The following is a 24,788-nucleotide window of genomic DNA, read 5'->3' as shown; positions in this document are numbered from 1 at the left end:
GAAGTATGTAAGAGTTGTACAGGATATGTACAGGGGAAGTGTGACAGTGATAAGGTCTGCGGTAGGAGTGACAGATGCATTCAAGGTGGAGGTGGGATTACATCAGGGATCGGCTCTGAGCCCATTCTTATTTTCAATGGTGATGGACAGGTTGACAGGGCGGCACGGTGGCGCAGTGGTAGCACTGCTGCCTCGCAGTTAGGAGACCTGGGTTCGCTTCCCGGGTCCTCCCTGCATGGAGTTTGCATGTTCTCCCGTGTCTGCGTGGGTTTCCTCCGGGCCCGATTTCCTCCCACAATCCAAAGACATGCAGGTTAGGTGGATTGGTGATTCTAGATTGGTCCTAGTGTGTGCTTGGTGTGTGGGTGTGTTTGTGTGTGTCCTGCGGTGGGTTGGCACCCTGCCCAGGATTGGTTCCTGCCTTGTGCCCTGTGTTGGCTGGGATTGGCTCCAGCAGACCCCTGTGACCCTGTATTCGGATTCAGCGGGTTAGAAAATGGATGGATGGATGGACAGGTTGACAGACGAGATTAGATAGGAGTCTTCGTGGACTATGATGTTTGCTGATGACATTATGATCTGTAGCAATAGTAGGGAGCAGGTTGAGGAGACCCTGGAGAGGTGGAGATATGCTCTATAGGAGGAGAGGAATTAAATTCAGTAGGAACAAGACAGAATACATGTGTGTAAATGAGAGGGAGGTCAGTGGAATGGTGAGGATGCAAGGAGTAGAGTTGGTGAAGGTGGATGAGTTTAAATACTTGGGATCAACAGTCCCCTCCTTGAACCGTCACCTTATCGTGGTGGAGGGGTTTGCGTGTCCCAGTGATCCTAGGAGCTAAGTTGTCCGGGGCTTTATGCCCCTGGTAGGGCCACCCAAGGCAAACTGGTCCTAGGTGAAAGATGGACAAAGAGTGGTTCAACAAACCTCCAATGATGAGCAAAAACTTTGGACAACGTCTTCCCTTGCCCGGACGCGGGTCACTGGGGCCCCCCTCTGGAGCCAAGCCTGCAGGTGGGGCTCGATGGCCTGGTGGATGGGCCTGCACTCATGGCGCTCGGCCAGGCACAGCCCGAAGAAGTAACGTGGATCCTCCTTCTCATGGGCTCACCACCTATGAGAAGGGCCAAGGAGGTCAGGTGCAGTGTGAGTTGGGTGTTGGCTGAAGGCGGGGACCTTGGGGGTCTGATCCTCTGCTACAGAAACTGGCTCTTGGGACGTGGAATGTCACCTCTCTGAAGGGGAAGGAGCCTGAGCTAGTGTGCGAGGTCGAGAGGTTCTGGCTAGATATAGTCAGACTCACCTCAACTTGGACTCTGGAACCAATCTCCTTGAGAGGGGTTGGATTCTCTACCACTCTGGAGTTGCCCCCAGTGAGAGGTGCCAAACAGCTGTGGGCATACTTATTGCCCCCCGACTTGAAGCCTGTGCATTGGGGTTTACCCCTGTGGACAAGAGGGTGTCCTCCCTCCGCCTTTGGGTGGGGGGAAGGGTCCTGACTGTTGTTTGTGCGTATGAGCCAAAGAGCAGTTTGGAGTATCCACCCTTTTTGGAGTCTATGGAGGGGGTGCTTCTGAGGACTCCCTCGTTCTTCTGGGAGACTTCAATGCTCACGTACGGCAATGACAGTGATACTTGGAAGGGTGTGATTGGGAGGAATGCCCCAATCTGAACCCAAGCAGTGTTTTGTTATTGGACTTCTGTGCTCGCCACGGATTGTCCTTAACAAACACCATGTTTAAGCATAAGGGTGTTCATATGTGCACTTGGCACCAGGACACCCTAGGCCTCAGTTCGATGATCGACTTTGTGGTCGTGTTGTCGGACTTGCGGCCACATGTCTTGGACACTCGGGTGAAGAGAGGGGCGGTGCTGTCAACTGATCACCACCTGGTGGTGAGTTGGCTTCGATAGTGGGGGAAGATGGCGGTCAGGCCTGGCAGGCCCAAACGTGTTGTGTGGGTCTGCTGGGAATTCCCACCTTCGGCAGAACTTCGACCAAGTCCCGAGGGAGGTGGGGGACATTGAGTCCGAATGGGCCATGTTCCGTGCCACAATTGGGCGGCTGACCGGAGCTGTGGCCGTAAGGTGGTCGGTGCCTGTCGTGGCGGCAATCCCGAACGCGTTGGTGGACACCGCGTGAGGGATGCCGTCAAGCTGAAGAAGGAGTCCTATAGGACCTTTTTGTCCTGTGGGTCTCTGGAGGCAGCTGATAGGTACCAGTAGGCCAAGCGGAATGCGGCTTCGGTGGTTGCTGAGGCAAAAAAGGAGTTTATAGAGGCCATGGAGAACGACTTTCGGACGGCTTCAAGGAGATTCTGGTCCACCGTCCAGCATCTCAGGAGGGGGAAACAGTGCAGTGTCAACACCGTATATGGTGGGGATGGTGCGCTGCTGACCTCGACTCGGGACGCGTTAATGGGTCAGTGGGGTGAGTACTTCGAAGACCTCCTCAATCCCACTAACATGCCTTCCAATGAGGAAGCAGAGCCTGGGGACTCTGAGGTGGGCTCTCCCATCTCTGGGACTCCTTGGTGGCAGGGCCCCGGGTGTGGATGAGATACGCCCGGAGTTCCTCAAGGCTCTGGATGTTGTAGGACTGTCTTGGTTGACACGTCTCTGCAACATCACATGGACATCGGGGACAGTGCCTCTGGATTGGCAGACCGGGGTGGTGGTCCACCTCTTTAAAAAAGGGGACTGGAGGGTGTGTTCCAACTACAGAGGGATCACACTCCTCAGCCTCCCTGGAAAAGTCTATACGGGGGTTCTGGAGAGGAGGGTCCGTCGGATAGTCGAACCTCGGATTCAGGAGGAAAAGTGTAGTTTTCATCCTGGTTGAGGAACAGTGGACCAGCTCTACACCCTTAGCAGAATCCTGGGAGTTTGCCCAACCAGTCTACATGTGTTTTGTGGACTTGAAAAAGGCATTCGATCGTGTCCCTCGGGGAATCCTGTGGGGGTACTCGGGAGTATGGGGTACCGGACCCCTGATAAGAGCTGTTCGGTCCCTGTACAACCGGTGTCAGAGCTTGGTCCGCATTGGCAGCAGTAAGTCAAGCCCGTTTCCAGTGAGAGTTGGACTCCGCCAGGGCTGCCCTTTGTCACCGATTCTGTTCATAACTTTTATGGACAGAATTTCTAGGCGCAGCCAGGGTGTTGAAGGGGTCCGGTTTGGTGGACTCAGGATTGGGTCACTGCTTTTGGCAGATGATGTTGTCCTGTTTGCTTCATCAGGCCGTGATCTTCAGCTCTCACTGGAACGATTCGCATCTGAGTGTGAAGCGGCTGGGATGAGAATCAGCATCTCCAAATCCGAGACCATGGTCCTCAGCCGAAAAAGGGTGAAGTGCCCTCTCAGGGTTGGGAGAGAGATCCTGCCCCAAGTGGAGGAGTTCAAGTATCTCAGGGTCTTGTTCACGAGTGAGGGAAGAATGAACCGTGAGATCGTCAGGCGGATCGGTGCGGCATCCGCAGTGATGCGGGCCCTGCATCGGTCTGTCGTGGTGAAAAAAGAGCTGAGCCGTAAGGCAAAGCTCTCAATTTACTAGTCGATCTACGTTCCTACCCTCACCTATGGTCATGAGCTATGGGTAGTGACCGAAAGAACGAGATCGCGAATACAAGCGGCTGAAATGAGTTTCCTCCGCAGGGTGTCTGGGCTTTCCCTTAAAGATAGGGTGAGAAGCTCAGTCATCCGGGACGGGCTCAGAGTAGAGCCGCTACTCCTCTGCATCGAGAGGAGTCAGATGAGGAGGCTCGGGCATCTGTTCAGGATACCTCCTGGACGCCTCCCTGGTGAGGTGTTCCAGGCACGTCCAACCGGGAGGAGGCGCCGGGGAAGACCCAGGACACGCTGGACAGACTATGTCTCCCAGCTGGCCTGGGAATGCCTTGGGATTCTTCCGGAAGAGCTGGAAGAAGTAGCCGGGGAGAGGGAAGTCTGGGCCTCTCTGCTTAAGCTGCTGCCCCTGAGACCTGACCCCAGATAAATGGAAGAGGATGGATGAATGGATGGATGGGATCAACAGTACAGAGTAATGGGGATTGTGGAAGAGAGGTGAAAAAGAGAGTGCAAGCAGGGTGGAATGGGTGGAGAAGAGTTTCAGGCGTGATTTGTGACAGACGGATATCAGCAAGAGTGAAAGGGAAGGTCTACAGGACGGTAGTGAGACCAGCTATGTTATATGGGTTGAAGACGGTGGCACTGATCAGAAAGCAGGAGACAGAGCCAGAGGTAGCAGATTTAAAGATGCTAAGATTTGCATTGCGTGTGACAAGGATGGACAGGATTAGAAATAAGTACTTTAGAGGATCAGCTCAAGTTGGAGGTTTGGGAGACAAGTCAGAGAGGCGAGGTTCCGCAGGTTTGGACAAGTGCAGAGGAGGGATGCTGAGTATATTGGGAGAAGGATATAGCTGCCAGACAAGAGGAAAAGAGGAAGGCCTAAGAAAAGGTTTATGGATGGTGCAACAGAACAAGATGCTGAGGACAGAATGTTATGGAAGAAGATGTTCCACTGTGGCAACCCCTAACAGGAGTAGCAGAAAGAAGAAGAAGAAGCTGGCAGCAGTGGTGGTAAAGCCAGATCCAAACCTGGATGGAGCTAGTATTTCTGTGTACATGGAAAACAAATTTCTTCTAGAGTGAAAAATATCAGTCCCATATTTCCAACTGCTAAACTCCACTACAGTGAGCCTGCAATGAATAACAATGCAAGCTTAGGCCAAGATGGTCCACTTTACAATAGTGACATCTCATGTCCACAATGCTCATGATTATGGAAAAAATCAAGCTTTCTGGGGCTTTCACCTAACATGGAACCATATATACATCATGCTTTCTTACCCTGCCTAGTGCCTAAAATCATCACCAAACAATGGGCTTCTTGTAGACACAGACAAAGAGAAGCATGTTATAATCTATATTACTGAAGACAAAGTTTTGTCCCAGTGTTTACGGAAAATCTGGCTGGACCAGATTTGAGAAGCTATTTGTTAAACTAAAATAAGTGTCAACTCAAGGAACAGTAGGTACATGAGTGCAAACCTGGCCTCAACTGAAGTGCTGTGTATAGTTTTGATCTCCATAATACAAAGACAAAGCAATGCTAGAAAAGATTCAGAGAAAAGCCTCCATTACCATAAGATGTGAGCTATGAAGAAAAACTGGAGTTGAGTCTTTTAAGTTTAAGCAAATTAGGACTAAGAGGTGACTTATTCTTTTTTTAAATATGAATGGAATTATTACAGTGGATCCCAGTTATTACTTTAAATTAAGATCTTTAACAAAGACATATGAAAACAGATGAACACTTGTTAAGAGCAGAGATTTCACACAAACATTACAATGTTTTTCTTCACAAAAAGAACCTTTGACACATGCATTTACTGCCAAATTATGCGGTAGAGGATTTTACTTCAGGGACTTTAAAAATTTGACTCACTGTTAATAGGTGAATAGGACTGATGACCTTTATTGACTGAATGGCCTGCTCTCATTAACACTTTTCTACTGTTGTAATACGGGGAAAGGCAGCGTATATGAACAGCTGGCTATATTTTGTGGACAATGTTACATCCTGCAAAGAAGTTTACTGATGAGTAAGAAAAAGACCATGCATACATTACAAGATAAGTTATGCATTTTTTGTTTCCTTGGTCTACTAATGTCTATAATGAACATAATACCATTACATACAAGCTGGCAAAATAAAACTGTTAAAGGGTGAGGTGCTACTGAAGTAATCTGTGCCGTTACATATCAGTGCTACATATTATTTTACAGAGGAGCCACTTCAGGTGTACCCTAGAATTTTCCTTGCAGCCTCCACTTTGAGAACCACTGAATTAGATTAGAAGTTCCAGATAGCATTGATTGATGAAATCTGCCAAAGAGTTTTTCACAAAAATTATGCTGATTTGCCAATGACCTTGTTCAATAAATACTTTCTTAGAAATTCTGGCTTAGGCAAACATTTTTTTTTCCACTTGCCCCATGATGCTTTGCAAAGCCAATGTGAAATCAGTCATGGGTAGTACTTTCACACATGCCTACTATACGATTCTCACTAAATTGCAACCATACAAGAAAAAAGGAAAAAAGCAATTTCAACTACTAAGATGTGCTGAAAACACCCACCCCCTCTCCAAGTCCCCCAAAGCACTTGATATTGCTACGCAATATTTTCCCCATCTCTAACAATACTTGTTTCACCGAGGGGAAACCCCTCTCTTCCACTCGTACTTATTTCAACTTCCACCCTGAATTTCGATTGTTGTATGTGGGTGGGCAGTGAACTTAAAAAGGTGCCGAAGCCACAAAGGTTGAGAAACACTGCAGGATTTCCAACCTGGATGCATTTAAAAAAAATTTAAAATATGGAGTATTATCGGGGTGTATCAGCTGACCATAATGAGAGCATTATGAGTACTGCCACCGGATATATAAAACTGATACTTGTAAGCTAGCAGCGCAGCATTGCTAACTATGAATGCAAATAAGTCCATGTGTGCAGCTGTAATCCAAAAAAAAGACTTGAAGGATCTTCCCCCTCCTGTCCCCTGATCAGTAAACTCAGGACATTCTGTAAAATAATAAAAACAAAATATTTATTACTATTTACATGTAGCATTGCCACATAAAAAAGTATATATTTTTTTTCTTCTTTTCTCTATGTAAAATCCCGTTGTCAAAAAAAAAAAATATATATATATATACGGAAGATAAGATAGGCGGGTTAGATAGAGAAGACCTTTTGGGAGGTGCAGGGCTGTTATTTACAATTTCCGGGAGTGCCATAGAAACAGACGCACTATTTAAATAGAGGCGGGAAAAGGTAGGAGGAAGAGAAAGAAAAGACAGCCCGAGTTTTATGGCGAAGGAGGAAAGGACATGACCATTCTAAGTCCAGGACAAAGATTTGTTTTCAGGGAGCACCACAAGTCAACTGCAGTCTGGGGTGGCCACCTCGAAGTTTCCGGATACACTGAGGATACCAGGAAAAGGATCGAAAACAGTGTGAGTGGTAAATCTTTTTATTCTGGGACTGGCATGCCTGATGAACTGGACTATGGAGAAATAGTAAAACAAGAAAAACACTAAATCAAAAGGACGGAGGGGAAAGTCTTGGAAATATAATTTCATGCTTTGTGTTCATAGTATATATTGGAAGTGGGGTGTTTTAAAAGTGTATTAATTATAGTTTTTTTGTTTTTGCATTTATTTCTCTGTGTGGGTTTGATAATATCGTTTTTATTATTATAAATCACCTTCCGGTGCTGTGGGAAGGGGTTAAAGGCAGTTTGAGGTTGTCCTGCAATCTTCAGTTAAACTTAGTAAAGTGTAGCGGAAATAAATCGTTACATACATGTTGTAATGTTTCTTCTTACTATTAGAAGAAAGTGCAAAGCATTTGCACAGATACATGGGAAACAAAAAACGTTTTCCCACTGAACCTGAAGCAGTCTCCCAATCTCACACTTCGTGGCAGGGTCAAAGTGTGCCCCAAGACTGGAGCTCTGTCAGTGCAATCATCTATATTTTATTTACTTATTGCTAGTTTGTGGCCATTTGTTGCATTCTGTTTGTGGTATTCGTTCAGTCTGCATCTTTTGTTGTTGTTTGTGGCACTACGGCGCAGTGGTTAGCAGTACTGCCTCACAACCCAGACCACATAACTGGCCATAATAATTGGTCTAGCATATTCCCCAGTCTTCAGGGACAGTTAAATAACCAATGCAGTGATTTTGTAGGACTCCCAACAAAATGAACTCTGTAACTTTTTTATTGGTTCTTTTAAATGGAAGTGTTACAATTATTATTACTTTTTTTATTTTACAACTGGGGAAAACTATCTAAGCAACATCCTTCATTACAAAACTTTTCAGAATCTCCTCAGCCAAATTAAAGTAGCCTGAGAAAAAGTCACACAATGGCTTTTTGACCTTCTAAAGGTCCCTTTTCACCAACCTTACTAATGTCATTCATCACAGGGAGATAAAGTTGCTTCCAAACACTTTTTAGGCCACATATTAGTGCAGCTATCTCCATCCCAGAGTTCTTGAAACATAGGCTGTTAAACCACATGTCCTCAGCATTACACTGTAAAAGAATTACAAAAATTGACACCTGATGTTATTTGAAAAAAGAGGTGCCTCTAAGTGTTTCCACAGAACCTTACTAGCCATTGATCTCAGTGAAAAATGCTATAGCTAATGAAGCCACCTTATTATATGCTTTGTTTTACTGTATGTTTAAACAAATCTGTCTTTATACCTGTGTTCATTACGTAGGTAATTTGTAAAATTTGCAATTGCATTTTATCTGTGAACTTATTACAGCACTATCAGCCTGCACTCACTGAGGATGACTCGCTGATCAGTTGACACCTATGGGCCTCCATATAATAAGCATACACTGGCAATATATAGTCATAGATCAGATGATCCTCCTACTGTTTGTACGAGGCTTTATCCACTGGATTAAGTATAATTTACTTTTTATTGCTGTTTTTGAATTATTTTTTTCATATTTATGTGATTTCTGCTAATATTGTTAAGTTCATTTATGATTTATGTGTTGGGTATTTAATTTGTTTGAATCTATTCCTTGTGTTTTGAGGGGCCACCATGATGTCGCTACTGTGGGACCACCCTCAATCATTAAATTAAGGTTGAGAAGATGGTTCCAGTAGAGTGTTGTTGAGGCTGGTGAAGAAAAAATTACAGTTATGCATACTTTTTTTGTGGAATGTTTGCTTCTGACTTTGAATTTCAAGTATGGAATAGCAGATTTATTCTTGTTTGCTTTGGGTTGCCTTTTTAGGCACATCCTATTGCCTCATTTTAGATATTCTTCCTTTGTTTTTGCCAATTTTTATTCTTCTTATTCTTTAAATATAAAGAACATAGGGTTCTTAACGTCACAAGGATTATGGTCATACTATCCCACGAAGGGCATTTTTGTGTTTTGGGCTCTTTTTGATCTTTTAAAGCCTGGTCTCCATTCTGGGTCTGTGAATTGCTAAAAGCCAGCTTCTTAAGTTTGGGTTCTGGCTGCCTGGGGTGAGTCCTGTTTTCTGAGGCTCAACAGTGAAACCCTTGTCAGGTTTACATTTATTTTGAGGCCTTTTTCACTATTTTGTGTTGCTGCATCAAAATATCTACAAAGACAACGACTGAGCTTTGTCCCAAGGTGCTCTTGTACCAGGAATGGTAAATGACCAACCTTATGTTCAAAAATGATTATTATGGGCAATCTATGAATAACAGCCAATTCAGTATGTGTGCAAGTCTACCTATTGCAAAGAATGCTTAAAATACTAAATACCTTCTTCTTCTTCTTTCAGCTGCTCCCATTAGGGGTCACCACAGCAGATCATCTTCTTCCATATCTTTCTGTCCTCTGTATCTTGTTCTGTTACACCCATCACCTTCATGTCAACACTCACCACATCCATAAACTTTCGCTTAGGCCTTCCTCTTTTTCTCTTGCCTTGTAACTCTGTCCTTGGCATCCTTCTCCCAATATACTCAGCACCTCTCCTCTGCACATGTCCAAACCAGCGCAATCTCGCCTCTCTGACTTTGTCTCCCAAACCTCCAACTTGAGCTGACCCTCTAATGTCCTCATTTCTAATCCTATCCATCCTTATCACACTCAATGCAAATCTTAGCATCTTTAACTCTCTTACCTCCAGCTCTGTCTCCTGCTTTCTGGTCAGTGCCACCTTCTCCAACACATATAACATAGCTGGTCTCACTACCATCCTGTAGACCTTCCCTTTCACTCTTCCTGATATCCGTCTGTCACAAATCACTCCTGACACTCTTCTCCAACCATTCCACCCTGCCTGCACTCTCTTTTTCACCTCTCTTCCACAATACCCATTACTCTGTACTGTTGATCCCAAGTATTTAAACTCATCCACCTTCGCCAACTCTACTCTACTTGCATCCTCACCATTCCACTGACCTGACCTCCCTCACATTTACACACATGTATTCTGTCTTGTTCCTACTGACCTTCATTCCTCTCCTCTCTTGAGCATAACTCCACCTCTCCAGGGTCTCCTCAACCTGCTCCCCTACTATCGCTACAGATCACAATGTCATCAGCAAACATCATAGTCAATGGAGACTCCAGTCTAATCTCGTATGTAAACCTGTCCATCACCACTGTAAATAAGAAAGGGCTCAGAGCCGATCCCTGATGTAATCCCACCTTGAATGCATCCGTCACTCCTACGTGCAGACCTCAACACGGTCACACCTTCCTTGTACATATCCTGTACAACTCTTACGTATTTCTCTGCCATTCCCAACTACCTCATACAATACCACAACTCCTCTCGAAGCACCTTGTCATATGCTTTCTCCAGATCCACAAAGACGCAATGCAACTCCTTCTGGCCTTCTCTATACTACTCCATCAACTCCTCAGAGCAAACATCGCATCTGTGGTGCTCTTTCTTGGCATGAAACCATACTGCTGCTCACTAACCATCACCTCACTTCTTAACCTAGCTTACACTACTCTCTCCCATAACTTCATGCTGTGGCTCATCTGTTTTATCCCCTTGTAGTTACTACAGTCCTGCACATCCCCCTTATTCTTAAATATTTGCACCAGTACACTTCTTCTCCACTCCTCACGCATTCTCTCACTTTCCAAGATTCCATTAAACAATCTGGTTAAAAACTCCACTGCCATCTCTCCTAAACACCTCCATGCTTCCACATGTATATCATCTGGACCAACAGCTATTCCATTCTTCATCCTCTTCATAGTTGTCCTTACTTCCTCCTTGCTAATCCATTGCACTTCCTGACTCACTATCTCCACATCATCCAACCTCTTCTCTCTCTTGTTCTCGTCATTCACCAGCTTCTCAAAGTACTCTTTCCATCTGCTCAAAACACTCTCCTCTCTTGTGAGTATGTTTCCATCTTTATCCTTTATTACCCTAACCTGCTGCACATCATAGCATAGGCTCATTTCAAGTAACAGCCAAAGTATCCATCTGTTCAACTTGAAGTCACATTGCAACCACCTAGCCAAAGGCATGTGAGTGTCTGTACATCTATCTGTCTTGGATCTATCCTCAGAGGCAAATCCAGGGAATAAGAAAAAGCTCCCTCATTTGAGAATAATTCCCACAGTGAAGTGACACTCCACATTTCTAAAGCCAGTTTTCATCTCCAGTAGTCTAGTCCATCTGAATATGTCCCTTAATCACTCCAAGGTCACATTCCAAAAAGGAGGAAATAAATACATGTAAAAATAATTAAGTACATTTGCTTTTATGATTTCATTGGAATTGTAGTTCTGACTTAGCATAAATTAACGGAATCTTAGTGAATAAACCTTTACTATGTCTTACAGATTTCAAATCTTTAAATGAGTACAAACCACTCCATCACCCTCCAAGGAAAACGTATAGTCTAAAGCAGTACCAAGTTACTTGAGTAGTCTTTGACCCAGGGGAACCCCCCAAGACAGCAAGCAATAGTCTCAATCCCCAAATGTTACATATATAATAAGCATTTTTTATTAATTGCTTAAAAAGGTCTCACTTGCATACTGGTTGCAGTTTTTAAAAGTTTACTGGTATGCAAAGTACTGAATATAAAATCTGTTTATATAAGAGTCTTAATAATGAGGAAACATTTTATTCATTTTGTATTTAGCATTCATTCTAAATGATTACATCAATCTTCTCTGTGCTCATGCACCATTAGACTTGCAAATCTGTGAATGAACCTAGACATTTGCAATTTAGACTGTAACAGCAAACAAGATCTAATAATTAGTGTCTATTTCTAAAGATGTGCATATTTAAGCACCACAGACAATTAACAACCAGGTTGTCCTGTAATCATGTAAAATATGTGAGTGTGACACTAGATTTCATGCAAATTATTGTGCTGTGCAGAAAAAGTTTCCCCCATTATTTTGTATGAATAGGCTGTGATATTGAAAGCAAAAAGTGTAATCATAAAAAGAGCGTTTTTAATTTCAACTAATAAATGCAATATAAATATCTTAAAGGAAATAGTAAGGTGATTTTTTTTTAACAAAACAGCATCAGCAGGCAAATCTCGTTAATTTATAATCCCACATAGCTGACTTTTTTCATTAATTATTTCAATGTACCACGTTCATTTTCCAATCAACAGCTTTATTCACAATTGTTTTTTCAACAATGATCAATAAAACCAATGCTGAAACATATGATAAAATATGAAAAATATATAAAAACAATACCTGACTAAATATATGGTAAAAATGTTAAATATATTAAAACACCTTTTGATAATGTATACAAAAACATTAAAAAGTAACTGCAATATCCACACCACAACAGACACTCAAACTGTAATTTGGTGTAGCTTTCTACTGCATTTTTGTATTCAAAGCATTTATACTTTGCAGAAAATGAACTGACCAGTTTACTGTTTATTTAAAAATGGTTTTAATTTAATTATGTTTGCTCCAGGTTTTCTGTTTCCCCAGACATCCACAAGGACGTGCAGACTGGGCTACCTGGCAAATCCAAATTAGCCCTGTTTGAGTGTGAGTGTACAATATGCTGAAAGACTGGCACCTTATCTGGGACTGTGCCCAATGCGGCCAAAATTGCCTCCTTCATCCAATGACTCTGAACTGGATTAGGAAGGTTTGAAATTGTAATGTAATATTAAAAGGTTGCTTGTATTTAAAGTGAAAATAGAAACATGCACCATGTTACATACACTAAAAAACTACCAGCATAATGTAATTTTAGAAATTTATATAAGCACTGAGGCAAACTGGTTGACGATGCCACCTCAAAGCTTTATGATGTTTGATTCAAATGTCCTCTCAGGCACTGTCTGAGTGGAGTTTGCACATTCTCCCTGTGGGTTTGTCTTTGGTATCTTCCTCAATAGTAACACGCATGTCCAGTAGATTGACGACTCTAAAATGAGCCTTGGGTGAGGGTTAAGAACCAGTCGTGGCTTTTGACTTCCTTGCTATTAGTAGAGGCCCTGGCTCTCCACATATCATTTTTATCAGTTGGGTAAAAAAAATTAACAAATATTTCTTGGCAGTATATTATATTATATCTTTGTTCCTTGTTAGGAAGTGATGATACAACAATGATAGTAATAAATAATCCTGCGTTTAACAACTCACTGTAAAAAAAGTGAACATTAACAGTCATCTGAATACCAAAAACATTTAACATAGTTTATAAATCTGGCACACAGACATGCTATTACTTAATTAAGTTAATGTTTACTTATTAATTTCATACATTTTTCATATCTAAAAGAAGACAATATTTAAATAAAAACAAGTCTACAAATTAACTTTTGACAAAAAGTAATTGGCTCTCCGATTACTAATCTAGTTAAGTGAAAAGAAAAAAAAAAAGTGTCCATAATACAGAAGGTTTCACCACAGGTGATGTCCTTGCCAGCATGAGACAGTGAAATCCCAAAAGGCTGCTGTATAAAGGCCGAGTGAAGCCCATAGGAGGGCTTGATAAGCCAACACCTTGCCAGGGTTTGTCAGGCATGCAATATCATCTCCTGCATCTGGCAAGACTTATTCCATTGGGACTCACATAGATTGCTGGAGTCGTACAGGGAGGACGACAGCCCTGCGGGGTTACAAACAGTCGAGGAAAAGTTATGGGATGTTTTGTGGCAGACAGTCGCAACTACAGAGAATTCAATAGGAACACATATGCATACAAATAACCAATGCAGTCAAAACTGTAAGTTTAGCATTATTCAATTGAAAACATAAATAATTTCAGTTCTGATATTCCCTGTTGTACCATTAATTAACTTCTTGGATTATTTGGGACTAGATGATTGCAATATTTTTAAACATGCAAATTAAATCCATAGTAATTATATCCAGTAAACAAAGGGTGCTCATGACTGGTTAAAAAAAGACAAATCTCCCACCCCCCAAAAAAGAATACCTGAACATTTCTGCTGCACTTTAATGAATTACTATTATAATCTGGGGGCTCAGTGTTTTTTTCTTCCCTGATATGTAAGCACATTAAAATTATTACTGTAATAAAACCCATTTTCTTAGGGCTGTCTGCAGTAATGCTAATTTATGCTGATCTAAAAAAATTCTAATTAATTAATAATCAACGAGTGCATTGCTACAGCAACAGCATCTTAGAATGCTATTATTTATAGATTCCCTGGGGCTTACTTTCAAATATCGCTGTTACAGAAGCAGGTACATAGTAATGTGGTAAACAGTAGTTTTTCAGTAGAAAAAAAAATAAAATCTGAATGTTGAATACCCTAACACAGTTCATTTATTGCTATCCGCTCTATGTTAAAAAATAACATGTCTAAAATAAATACAGAAAGCCAAAAGTGGGTTTATTGCTGTTATATGTTCTCCTAACTCCCTGATCTTAGCCCCAAGCTGTTGGGATTTACAATTCATCGGTTTTAAAATAACAAACTACACTTTGATTTTGCATGAGAATATTAGGTAACAATAATTTTTTAAAAGCACCAGGTTAGGCTCCAGCTGCCTGAAACCCTGAAATAGATTAAGTGGATAAATGTAGATTAGATATGTCAACACGCATCAAAGAATACTATTTTAATATATTAATTTTTCAGAGCCACAGAAGATGATAACATAACATTTTCAAACATACTTAATCTAATTCTGGGTTGCAGTGGACCGGAGACTACCTCAGCAATGGACTGGGTACTAGACCTTTGGAAAATCTTGCTATATGGTTGCAAGACATGGAGTGACTTAAGACAAAGACTGGACTCCTTTGGTACTGTGTCTCTTCAGAAAACCCTTGGGTACCACAGGTCTGACTGTGTCAAATGAGCGTTCGCTCATGGAGATCTGAATGAGGCACATTACCTGCATTGTGAGGGAGCATCAGTTATGGCACTACGGTCATGTGGCGTGATTCCTGGATGGTGATCTGGCTTGCAGGGTCCTCATTGCTGAGGACCTGAGTGGCTGGACCTGGCCAAGGGGACGCCAACATGAACACCTGACTATGACAGATAGATAGTCATTTCCGGAGAGTGGGACTGGACTGTGTGTCTGCCTGGGGGGTTGCCAAACATGATCCCAAGCTGTTTCGTCATGTGGGGGGTGTGGCTAAGCGCTGTATCAGTGCGTGCTCCCCAACCTGACCTGAAGGTTGACTGTTATGGCTATACATTGGAACCTCGGGTCACGACCGTAATTTGTTCCAAAATTCTGGTCGTAACCCAATTTGATTGTGACCCGAAGTAATTTCCCCCACAGGACTGTATGTAAACACAACTAATCCGCTCCAGACCGCACAAACTGTAAGTAAGTATATTTTTTTTTAATTTTTAATTTTTTAATACCACAGAATGCACAGCGCAATAGTAAACTAAATGTAAAAACATTGAATAACACTGAGAAAACCTTGAACAGAGAAAAATAACATTGCAAGAATTCATGCTATAGCTTTACGAACCACTCGCTGTAAACACTTTTTTAATGAGTTTTAAGCACAGGGAAAAAAATGATAATTTGAATAATCTGTAATTTAATAAACAACCAAGAAAAGTAACATTGCAACAATTCACGCTACGAACTGCTCACTGTAAACACTTTTTTTATGAGTTTTAAGCACATGGAAAAAAATGAACATTTGAAAAATGCCCCACCGAGTGTTGGCCAAAACACTCCTGCTTGGGCTCACTGCTCAGCTGCCTGCCTGCAAGCACGCGCTTGCTCACTCACACCGGTTCTTTCCACCCTGCTTCCTGCTTACTTCTTCACTCCGCAACCTCCATCTTTCTTTTCTTTTTCCTCCCTTTAGTCGCCTCATGCTGTAGCAATCAACCACCACGACCCCTCGCTAAGCTGCAAGCACGGCAATTATTTATTTAAAACTGGCCTCTTAACGTGAGCTGTGGACCCGCTATACCACAAAGTCCCTCTGCGCGATGCATGTCTAACCGAGAACAATGTATTGTACAGGGAGAGACTGAACATGTGCATAAATCACCAGCGCGTACAAACCGGAAGGGAAATGAAATAGATCACAAAGAGTTCACAGCGAATGCACAGGGAGAGACTGAACATGTGCGGAAATCATTGGCGTGTACGAAGCAGAAGGGAAACTGGCTTTTTTGTCACCCGAGTGTGTGGTTGTGAACAGATGCAAAAGTTTGGCAAACATTTTAGTTGTAACCCAATTTGTACGTGGTCCGAGACGTTCGTGACCCAAGGTTCCACTGTATTTGGAGCTTTAACATTGGGCCTTTTTCCCATAGCCGTTTTGGTGCTGGCCACATACTGAATTAAATTTAGTTAATCGTAGAGCATTACATACCCTGCCTCTCACTGAACTCAAACTGAGAACCAGCAAATCAACTCTTAACCCATTAAATAATTAAATGTTCCTTTATAATATGGCATAAGGTGGCAAAACACATTGGCACACGGCTAAAATGGCACAGGTATAACCCCCTTTTTTAATCATACCTTACATCTTGAATAAAATTCCATATTTTATTACTCATATGCAAGTCAGATCATTCATACCCTGGGGGTTATCTTTATTATTGTGAGCCTGCAAACTTTATAGTCTTCAAATCCACCTTTTCAATCCAACCTTCTACTTTTTCATCCTCAAGATAAGTGAGACCTCTCTCAACTCATCCTATTTTTAACTTTTATAATCACTATCTCCAAATGAAAGCCAGCAGTGAATTAAAATAAATTGCTAGGTAAAGCATTTTACTGTTGCCTTTAACGGCAGTGTGGCAGTAGGCTCTCCCAAAGACCTATATATTTCATGGAGCACAGTTTTTAAAAAGATCACTTTGCAGAAATCCTGTCTATCAGTACACACAGTTCATAATAGTGCATCATTTATATATCAATCCTTGTATATGTTACAACACTGGCTTGGCTCATGAAATCCCAACTTCCACTTTAGAGATGCTAGCTGCAAAAACTGTTACAGCCTCCTTTTGCATCTCTCCCAATTCTTTCTCATTTATTCAACGGAAACCACTCTTTTACAACATAATGCTTTTGTGGTGCTCTCAGCCATAACTGGAAGGGTATCCAGTTCTAATATTAATAGGTGGAACAACATAAAAAGCTTGATTAGGACCTGGCTAAACAGTTTCTCTTTGGGTAATCATACTTCTTAATGTTGTTCTTAGCATTTGTTGTTGTTACCCTGCCTCCTCCTTTTTATAGGTGTTTTATTTTATTCACCTTACAGCTAGGTTCATGGGTGACAACCATCTTTCTACCCCCAACACTTTCGGGCAGCTAGTATCTTGTTGTTTCCGTACAACTCTTCTATACAGGGCTGTGTTTGGGATAAGAGATGGTTCCTTTTAATTATTGTTAAAGTTTAAATAATTTCTTAATTTTTTAATCTTGGCATCACTTTTAAGTAATAAAAATTTTTTACACAAAAACTATTTCAAAACTATTTAGAGACAGGGCCATTAGCATATTAATACATAAATAAATAATACACATACATACATCCATCCCTCCATCCATCTCGCTATATCCTAACTATCATGTCATGTCTACGGTAATAGGGGTCTGCTGGAGCCAAACCCAGCCTACACAGGGCTAAAGGCAGGAAACAAACCCCGGGCAGGGTGCCAGCCCACCGCAAAAACACACATATATACTGTATATATATATATATATATATATATATATATATATATACAGAAATAAATAAATCTATATATACACACACACACCACACACATATATATGGACATATTTTTATATGCCAAGTAATGTGCCTACATTCTGATTTGATGTAACCCTTTATTTGAAAGAGGAAGAGCAAAAATGAATGGATCCATCTTAAATTTTGTTGTTATAATTCATGTAGAGTTTTTTTGGGCATCCAATAGGTAATGTGTTCATCAAATGTTCTGTAGCAGTGGAGGTGCTAGCATAGCCACATGTACAGAGTACAGTACATTTACTATTTGCATGGCACCAAGACAGACAAGAACACTGTATATTAATTAACATTATATGAACTATTTTCCTCAAAGGGTAATTCTATGGTGCTGATTTTATAATATCAGCTCTTCTTTACTAAAATAGGTGAATTAAATATTTCTAGCATTTGTGTTTTATGTGACTTGAACATCTTGATTCTTCTAAAATACTGATCCTAGCAACAAATGATTTTTAAGATCATTATATTTTATAGTACAATGTCTTGAACTGAACTGAATTTTGGGTGCCATTCATAACAGGAAAACTAGACACAAATTTAAACTAAAGAGAGTAATGCTGCTTGTCTCTGATGGATTAGTTCCAAAACACACCTCCCCCCAAATTCAGTTTTAGCTGACAACTCATGCTTTCTCTAAATTTTAGAAAATTCAACACATCCATATTTTAGGATACAGTATTGTGAAATCATTTTTTCCCTTCACTAATTTTGACATTACAACCTGTTTTTCCTCATGAACATGATCAGACTGTCAAAGAAAACCTATCATTAGAAAAAGGGGAACACACAACAAAATGATTGATATTTTTTCAATTTATTTATTAAAACAAGTTAGGCAGTGTCTTAAGAGCGAAACATTAATTGTTCCCTTTAATGAGGAGTAATTATCAGTAAGTCACTGTGGTTTTACCTTTAAAGGCTATGCAGACATTTAACCTGTATTTCTGCTCTATTTAGATATTGACTAATATATTTAGGACGCATTTATATACTGATATGAAAGTATATACTTAAAGTTGGACAAATGATGAATTGCCATTGCAAAACCAAGCTTTTATTTTTCTTCAGTGGTGATTCCAATTTAGACCTGCTGATGCTTTGGATTATTGTCTTGCAGTACAACCCAGATGCAATTTAGCTTCATGTCATGGATGGATCGTTTGATTTTTTTTTTTAAGAATCTTTTGAAACAGGATGGAATACATGATTAAGTCAATTATGATAATTCTAAGATTTGAAGTAAAGCATTCCAACATCATGATGCTACCATCAACATGCCTGATGTGGGTGATGATGTTCTTACTGTGGAATGCAGTTTTACATTTTCTCCACAGACCACTATCAGTCAGAAATTTCTACTTTTACTCCTCTTTTCATAGAAAATTATTCCTGATGTCATGGGTGTCATCTGTATGCTCTTTGGGAAACTTGGAAGAAGTAGTCATGTTATCATTAATAGTACTGAATGCTGCTTTCCACCTTGCTACTCTATTATGGATCCCACTTTCTCATCCTGTGCCTTTGTAATTTGGATTTATTATTGCTTAATGTCAGCTTTTAACAGAAAGATTAATGGAAGTAAGAGTGACTACTAGCCTAGGTTTTTTTTTAAAATGAGTCTCTCACTAGAGCATATAAGCATAGAAATAGTCTTAAAAATCATTAATAGACTAATACAATAATTTCAGAAATTTTCGGATTTTTGTTTATTATTTAATGATGCACTTCTAAGGCCTGCATGCAAACAAACTAACTTAATGTCAAGAATCTTTATTAGAAATTACTAAAATAATTCAGTCCTGACTTTAGCAACACTACTCAAACACCTAATAAGTGTATTCTTTTATGTGTATCAATTTCAGTGTTTGCAGCATTTTTTAATTTCTGCATGCACCAGACAAAGAAAAGGAACAGAGAAAACTGGGTGTCACTGTTTTCCACCCAGTCCTTTCCTGTTTATGCTACTACAACATTTTCATAGGTTCCATAGTGTACTTTATTAAATCAAATATACTTCTGAAATCCGCTCTCAAAGATCTGTGCTAATCTGCCAAGTTTAAATGGACTACCACTGGTGACAAAGGAACTGGTAAGAAACATGAAGACAAACAAACAGACAGAAAACTCAGTTCTGGACATTACATAGTTCTATTACTAGCTTAGGTAGACTAGACTAGGTACCTTGTATATTTAAATGGAGTAAGAATGCTGAAGTAAAATAATGTGAACTGCTTCTTTATAATAAGTAAAGGGAGAATAATAAGAACAGTTGGAATAAATGGTTAAGTAGTATTGATTAAGGTTAAAGAATCAACTGAGATGGAATTGTGTTCATTTAACAGCTTTAGCTATTTACTCATTTAAAATGTTTGTATAATGATTTTTTAAGCTACAGACCTGAACAATTAGAAATTTGTTTGTCATTGCAAAACTATGTGATCACCATTTCATCTGCTAAATGGTGCAAAGGTAAATTCCAGAACTCATGTCTAAAAACAGACATGAATAATGGTAAAGAAAATGCAATCAACCAGATAGTGATATTGATATATCATTAAGTAAAAGGACGAAAAAAAAAGATTGAAGTATTTCTTTTAAGTAACATTACATGCAGGCAACTTACACAAAAAGAAAAAAAGGAAAGTTTTACAGAAAAGAATGAATCAAGAGAATTGTCGTTAAGTGGTATAAAAAATAAAATGAGCATATTGCTGTGAGAGTGACACTACTGACATTCAGAGCTGCTGAAAAAAAGGGGCGACCTTTAGCAAAACCTAAATTTGTGAAGCAATGCTTGTAAATTACACACTTTAAAATGTGTGTTATCCTGTACCTGCAATGCAAAACTGGGAAATAATGAAACAAAATTCATGTATAAATGATTTTGTGCATGATGTTCACTTAAACGTTTACCACAGGACTTTAAAAAATATTAGACTTGTAAATTTCACTCAACATAGTTATTTCCTAAGAAAACTCTCCATTAGGGAGTTAGGTACTGTACTTTATCCAGTTGTGACTCAGATGTTTACACTATATACTGTAAGGCTGCATTTAAAAGCACAAGTCTCACCTGCTCATACACCTGGTCATGCACTGAGTTGGAATCTGTTGCTTTCACTCCACTTTAGTCCTTCACTGCTGAATGTTTAGGTTTAGTTTTAATTTAGTTTACTTTATCATGAGAAGTTTTAAAATTAAATTAATAAAGCAACTGTGATAGACTGCCACCCTGTTCTGGTGTCATCCCTTCCATGCACCTGATGATTGCTGGGATAGGCTCACATGTCCCATGACCCTCCCTGGAAAAGCAGGTTAGGAAGATGGATGGGTGGATGGATTAAGCAAATGTGAAGCAATGGTTAGCATAAACACAAAATATATTATGAATACTCTGTGCATCTAACCTAAAGTGATTTGAGCTACTGCCTATGTATAAAAATAGGCTAAAGAAACAAATGTTGCTGCGAAGGATGCTTATTAATAGTCATTCTGCCTGTTAACCGGTCTTAAAAAACTGTGCTGGACTCCTTTTTCTCTTTTGTGTTTTTATGTTTCTTACATTATCTTAAAAACATCATTTTCTAAAAATGAATAAAAACTGAAGTTGAAACTTAACTGAAATCTAGATATGTGTAATAGCTGCCTTTGCTATTTGCCCCCAATTTAAATAGCCAATATTTTATTCATATTCAGGGACAACAAGCTATTTGACCATAGGCAGTTTGCAGTTCCAGCGTATATAGTCATGTGCCAATTTATGGTTGACCGAGTTGAAGTGATTCATACTTATGGGTATGGCCAAGGGCCATAGCAAAACAATGGGATAATAATGTTTTGGAAATTGCCAAAACCACCCTCAGTAATAAACCTTTCATTAATATTATTATTATTATTATTTCACTGGGTCTCATATGTTTTTTGACTCTTTGAGAGCCCTTTAAGGTTTGCGTTAATCAGTGCTGCTGCACGTGACTAATTCTTGTGTATTCAGCACACACCACCTTCCTTACACCAGTATTTATTTCTAATTACCTTTATGGCCCTACAACCCAGTTGTGTCTTCACTAATGGCCACACAGCGGCAATTGCATTCCATCCTCTTGGTAATGCGAGCATGACTGGATGTCCCACTTTCTGAAACAAGCTCACTTAAAAATGAGGAAACATATCACGCAGCACTGTCGATCACTTAGGCAATCCACTGCAATCCACTAGCGACACACTGTTAAACCAGAGATGACAACCCATTACCTACTGGTGGCAACATCAGGTACAATCCACTGATTGAGAAAAGCTGTCATACGCGATTCATTTGTGAAACAGTGTGATAAGGTGGTTGGGACACAATGCGTTACACAGACCCAGGGTCTGGTTGCCGAGAAACAAAAAACGGTTTCTGCTACTCAATGCCAGCCTTTAAGTATGCATATCTGTGACTCACTTCAGACCCAAAGGGCCTCAACTGCAATGACCTAAACACTCTGTGACCAACATATAGCCAAAAGGCCAGTCACAAATGTAGCCATAAGTCGGCGCATGACTGTATCTTTAAAAGGTGCTATATAAAAACACTGCTGGATTCATGGTTTTACTGTATATACCCTGAAGTTTATTACCATGTAATATTAAGCAAAATAATCAAAGGAAGAAGACAAGCTTGCCGTGATCTGTGGAAATCTGTCTACTGGTGTCAAGCTTTTCTGGGTCAAAACAGACAACTTAGTGTCTTAGTTTTCCTGGTGCTACTCTATTTTGTTAATTCACCTGCCTTACTAAAACACAGCCTTGCAGATGATATAGTATGAGTTCCTTTTTGTGTCAATTTTCTTTTTCTGGTAAATGTTTTATGGTAGGTTGTGGCCACTCCCATATACCTAGGAGAGATATACATGCTATACAGTACAGCATACTACATCCTACCTGGAGAAGCCTGCAACTGTACAGCTGTTATGCCTCGTGACTTTGCCTCCAGGCCATGATACTTCCATGATTGATTCCCACATCACAAGAATGAAAAAATACAGTAGATTTAAGAAATTGTCACATGGGCAAATGTTCAGTAAAAAGAAAATGTTGGTTTAATTATTTTGAAGAATTCAGATTGGTTTGCCTGGTCACAGTCTTTCCAAGTGAACACAAGATACCTTAAATTTTATTAGTACCTGACCAATTGTTTTCTTTTATTTTATTGCTAACACAATATCAAAGTTTCAGAATAGTAACCTACATTTTCATATGTTTTTTTTTTTCTCATAGAGACTCAAAACAACTAAAAAACAGGAATTCAAACCCAGCATTTTGGATCAATGAGGCAGTAGTTATTACCATTGCATCATTGTGAAATTCCAGCATTGAAAATGATCACTGCAATTAAAGCCTCATTTTATACTTGGGGGATATGTGGATACCTTTTGCTGACTGTAATTAGAACTCTTCATTGCAGTAATAAAAAATTAAAGAGTGTGTCTTGACCAACAGAATTCAACACTTTAAATAAATTATTTTTATACACTTAATGCTGCTTTTCATTGTAATTAAAGCAGAACTGAAATGCATGTTTAGACTGTACAGCGACTTCCAGAAAGTATTCAGTCTTTTCACTTTTTCATAGTTTGCTATGTTGCAGCCTTACACTAAAATTGTTTACATTCATTTTTTTCCTCCAAGCAGACAACATGCAATTGCCCACAATAAGAAAGTGAAAATGGGATTTTAGACATTTTTGCAAATGTATTAAAAAAAAAACCTGAAATATCACATTGGCACAAGTATTTAGACCCTCTGCTATGACATTTGGAGTCTGGCTTAGCTGCATCACACTCAACAGATCATCACTTGGATGTTTCTGCACCTTCTTAGAGTCCACCTGTGGTCAACTCAATTGATTTAACATGATTAGTGAAGGTACACATCTGTCTATAAAAGATTCCCACAGTTGACAAAATCAACTCACGAAGTAAAAGAAATTGCAGCGCTTAAGAGATAGGATTATGTCAAGGCACAAATCTGGGAAAGGCTACAAAAAAGGTTCTGAAGCACTGAAGGTTCTCAAGAGCGCATTGGCCTCCGTAACTCTTAAATAAAAGATGTTTGGAACAACAATGTTTCGTCCAAGAGCTGGCTGCACAGCCAAACTGATCATTTGGGGGAGAATGGCCTTGGCAAGTGAGGTGACCAAGAACCTACTGGAGATGGAAGTAACTACCAGAAGGACAGTCACCTCTGCAACACTCCATTAAGCTAGGTCTTAGGAAGATTGGGCAAATGACACATGAAAGACTGCCTGAAGTTTTCAATAAGGCACCTAAAGCCCTCTCAGACTGAGAACCAAGATTCACTGGTCTGATGAAACTGAGCTATTTATCCACAATTCTAAGTGTCACGTTTGGAGGAAACCAGGCACCACTTACCACCTGTACAATACCATTCCAAAAGTGAAGCATGGTGGTAGGAGCATCTTTCTGGGTTTTGCTCCTTAATGCCAGGGTGTGAAAAACTAGTCAGGGTTGAGGAAAACATAAATCGAGTAAAGTACAGAGATATTCTTAATGAAAACCTGACTGGCCCAAAGTCTCACCACCCAACATTACACAAAGTAAAGACAACACAGGAGTGGCATAGGGACAACTATGGGAATGTTCTTGAGATGTCCAGTCAGTGCCCAAGTTGAACCCAATTGAAAATCTGTAAAGTGACCTGAAAATGGTTTCCAGTAATGGTCACCATTGAACCCAACAGATCTTGAGAGGTTTGGCTGAGAAGAATTGCAGAAAATTCCCAAATCCTGATGTGAGAAGCATGTTGGGACATATCCTTGAAAACTCCAGGCTGTAACCGCTACCAAAGGTGCCGAATAAAGAGTCTGAATACTTGTGTCAACTGTCAAAGTGATGTTTCCGTTTTTTTTTTTTGTTTGTTTTTAATATATTTGCAAGCATTTTTAAAATCGTTTAAACTTTGCCATTCTGAGCTACTGAGTGCTGCCTGATGAGGGAAAAAATTAACTGAAATGATTTTAG

General features: G+C 40.2%; 1 protein-coding gene across 1 annotated transcript in view; it reads right to left on the bottom strand.

Annotated features, from left to right (window-relative positions):
- Positions 1-24,788, bottom strand: part of gpd2 (glycerol-3-phosphate dehydrogenase 2 (mitochondrial)) — a 165,341-nt gene that overhangs the window by 101,527 nt on the left and 39,026 nt on the right. The window lies entirely within an intron of this gene.

Source organism: Polypterus senegalus, chromosome 6 (genome assembly GCF_016835505.1).
Source record: "Polypterus senegalus isolate Bchr_013 chromosome 6, ASM1683550v1, whole genome shotgun sequence".
Lineage (NCBI taxonomy): Eukaryota > Metazoa > Chordata > Cladistia > Polypteriformes > Polypteridae > Polypterus > Polypterus senegalus.
This window is presented reverse-complemented; position numbering and strand designations above follow the sequence as displayed.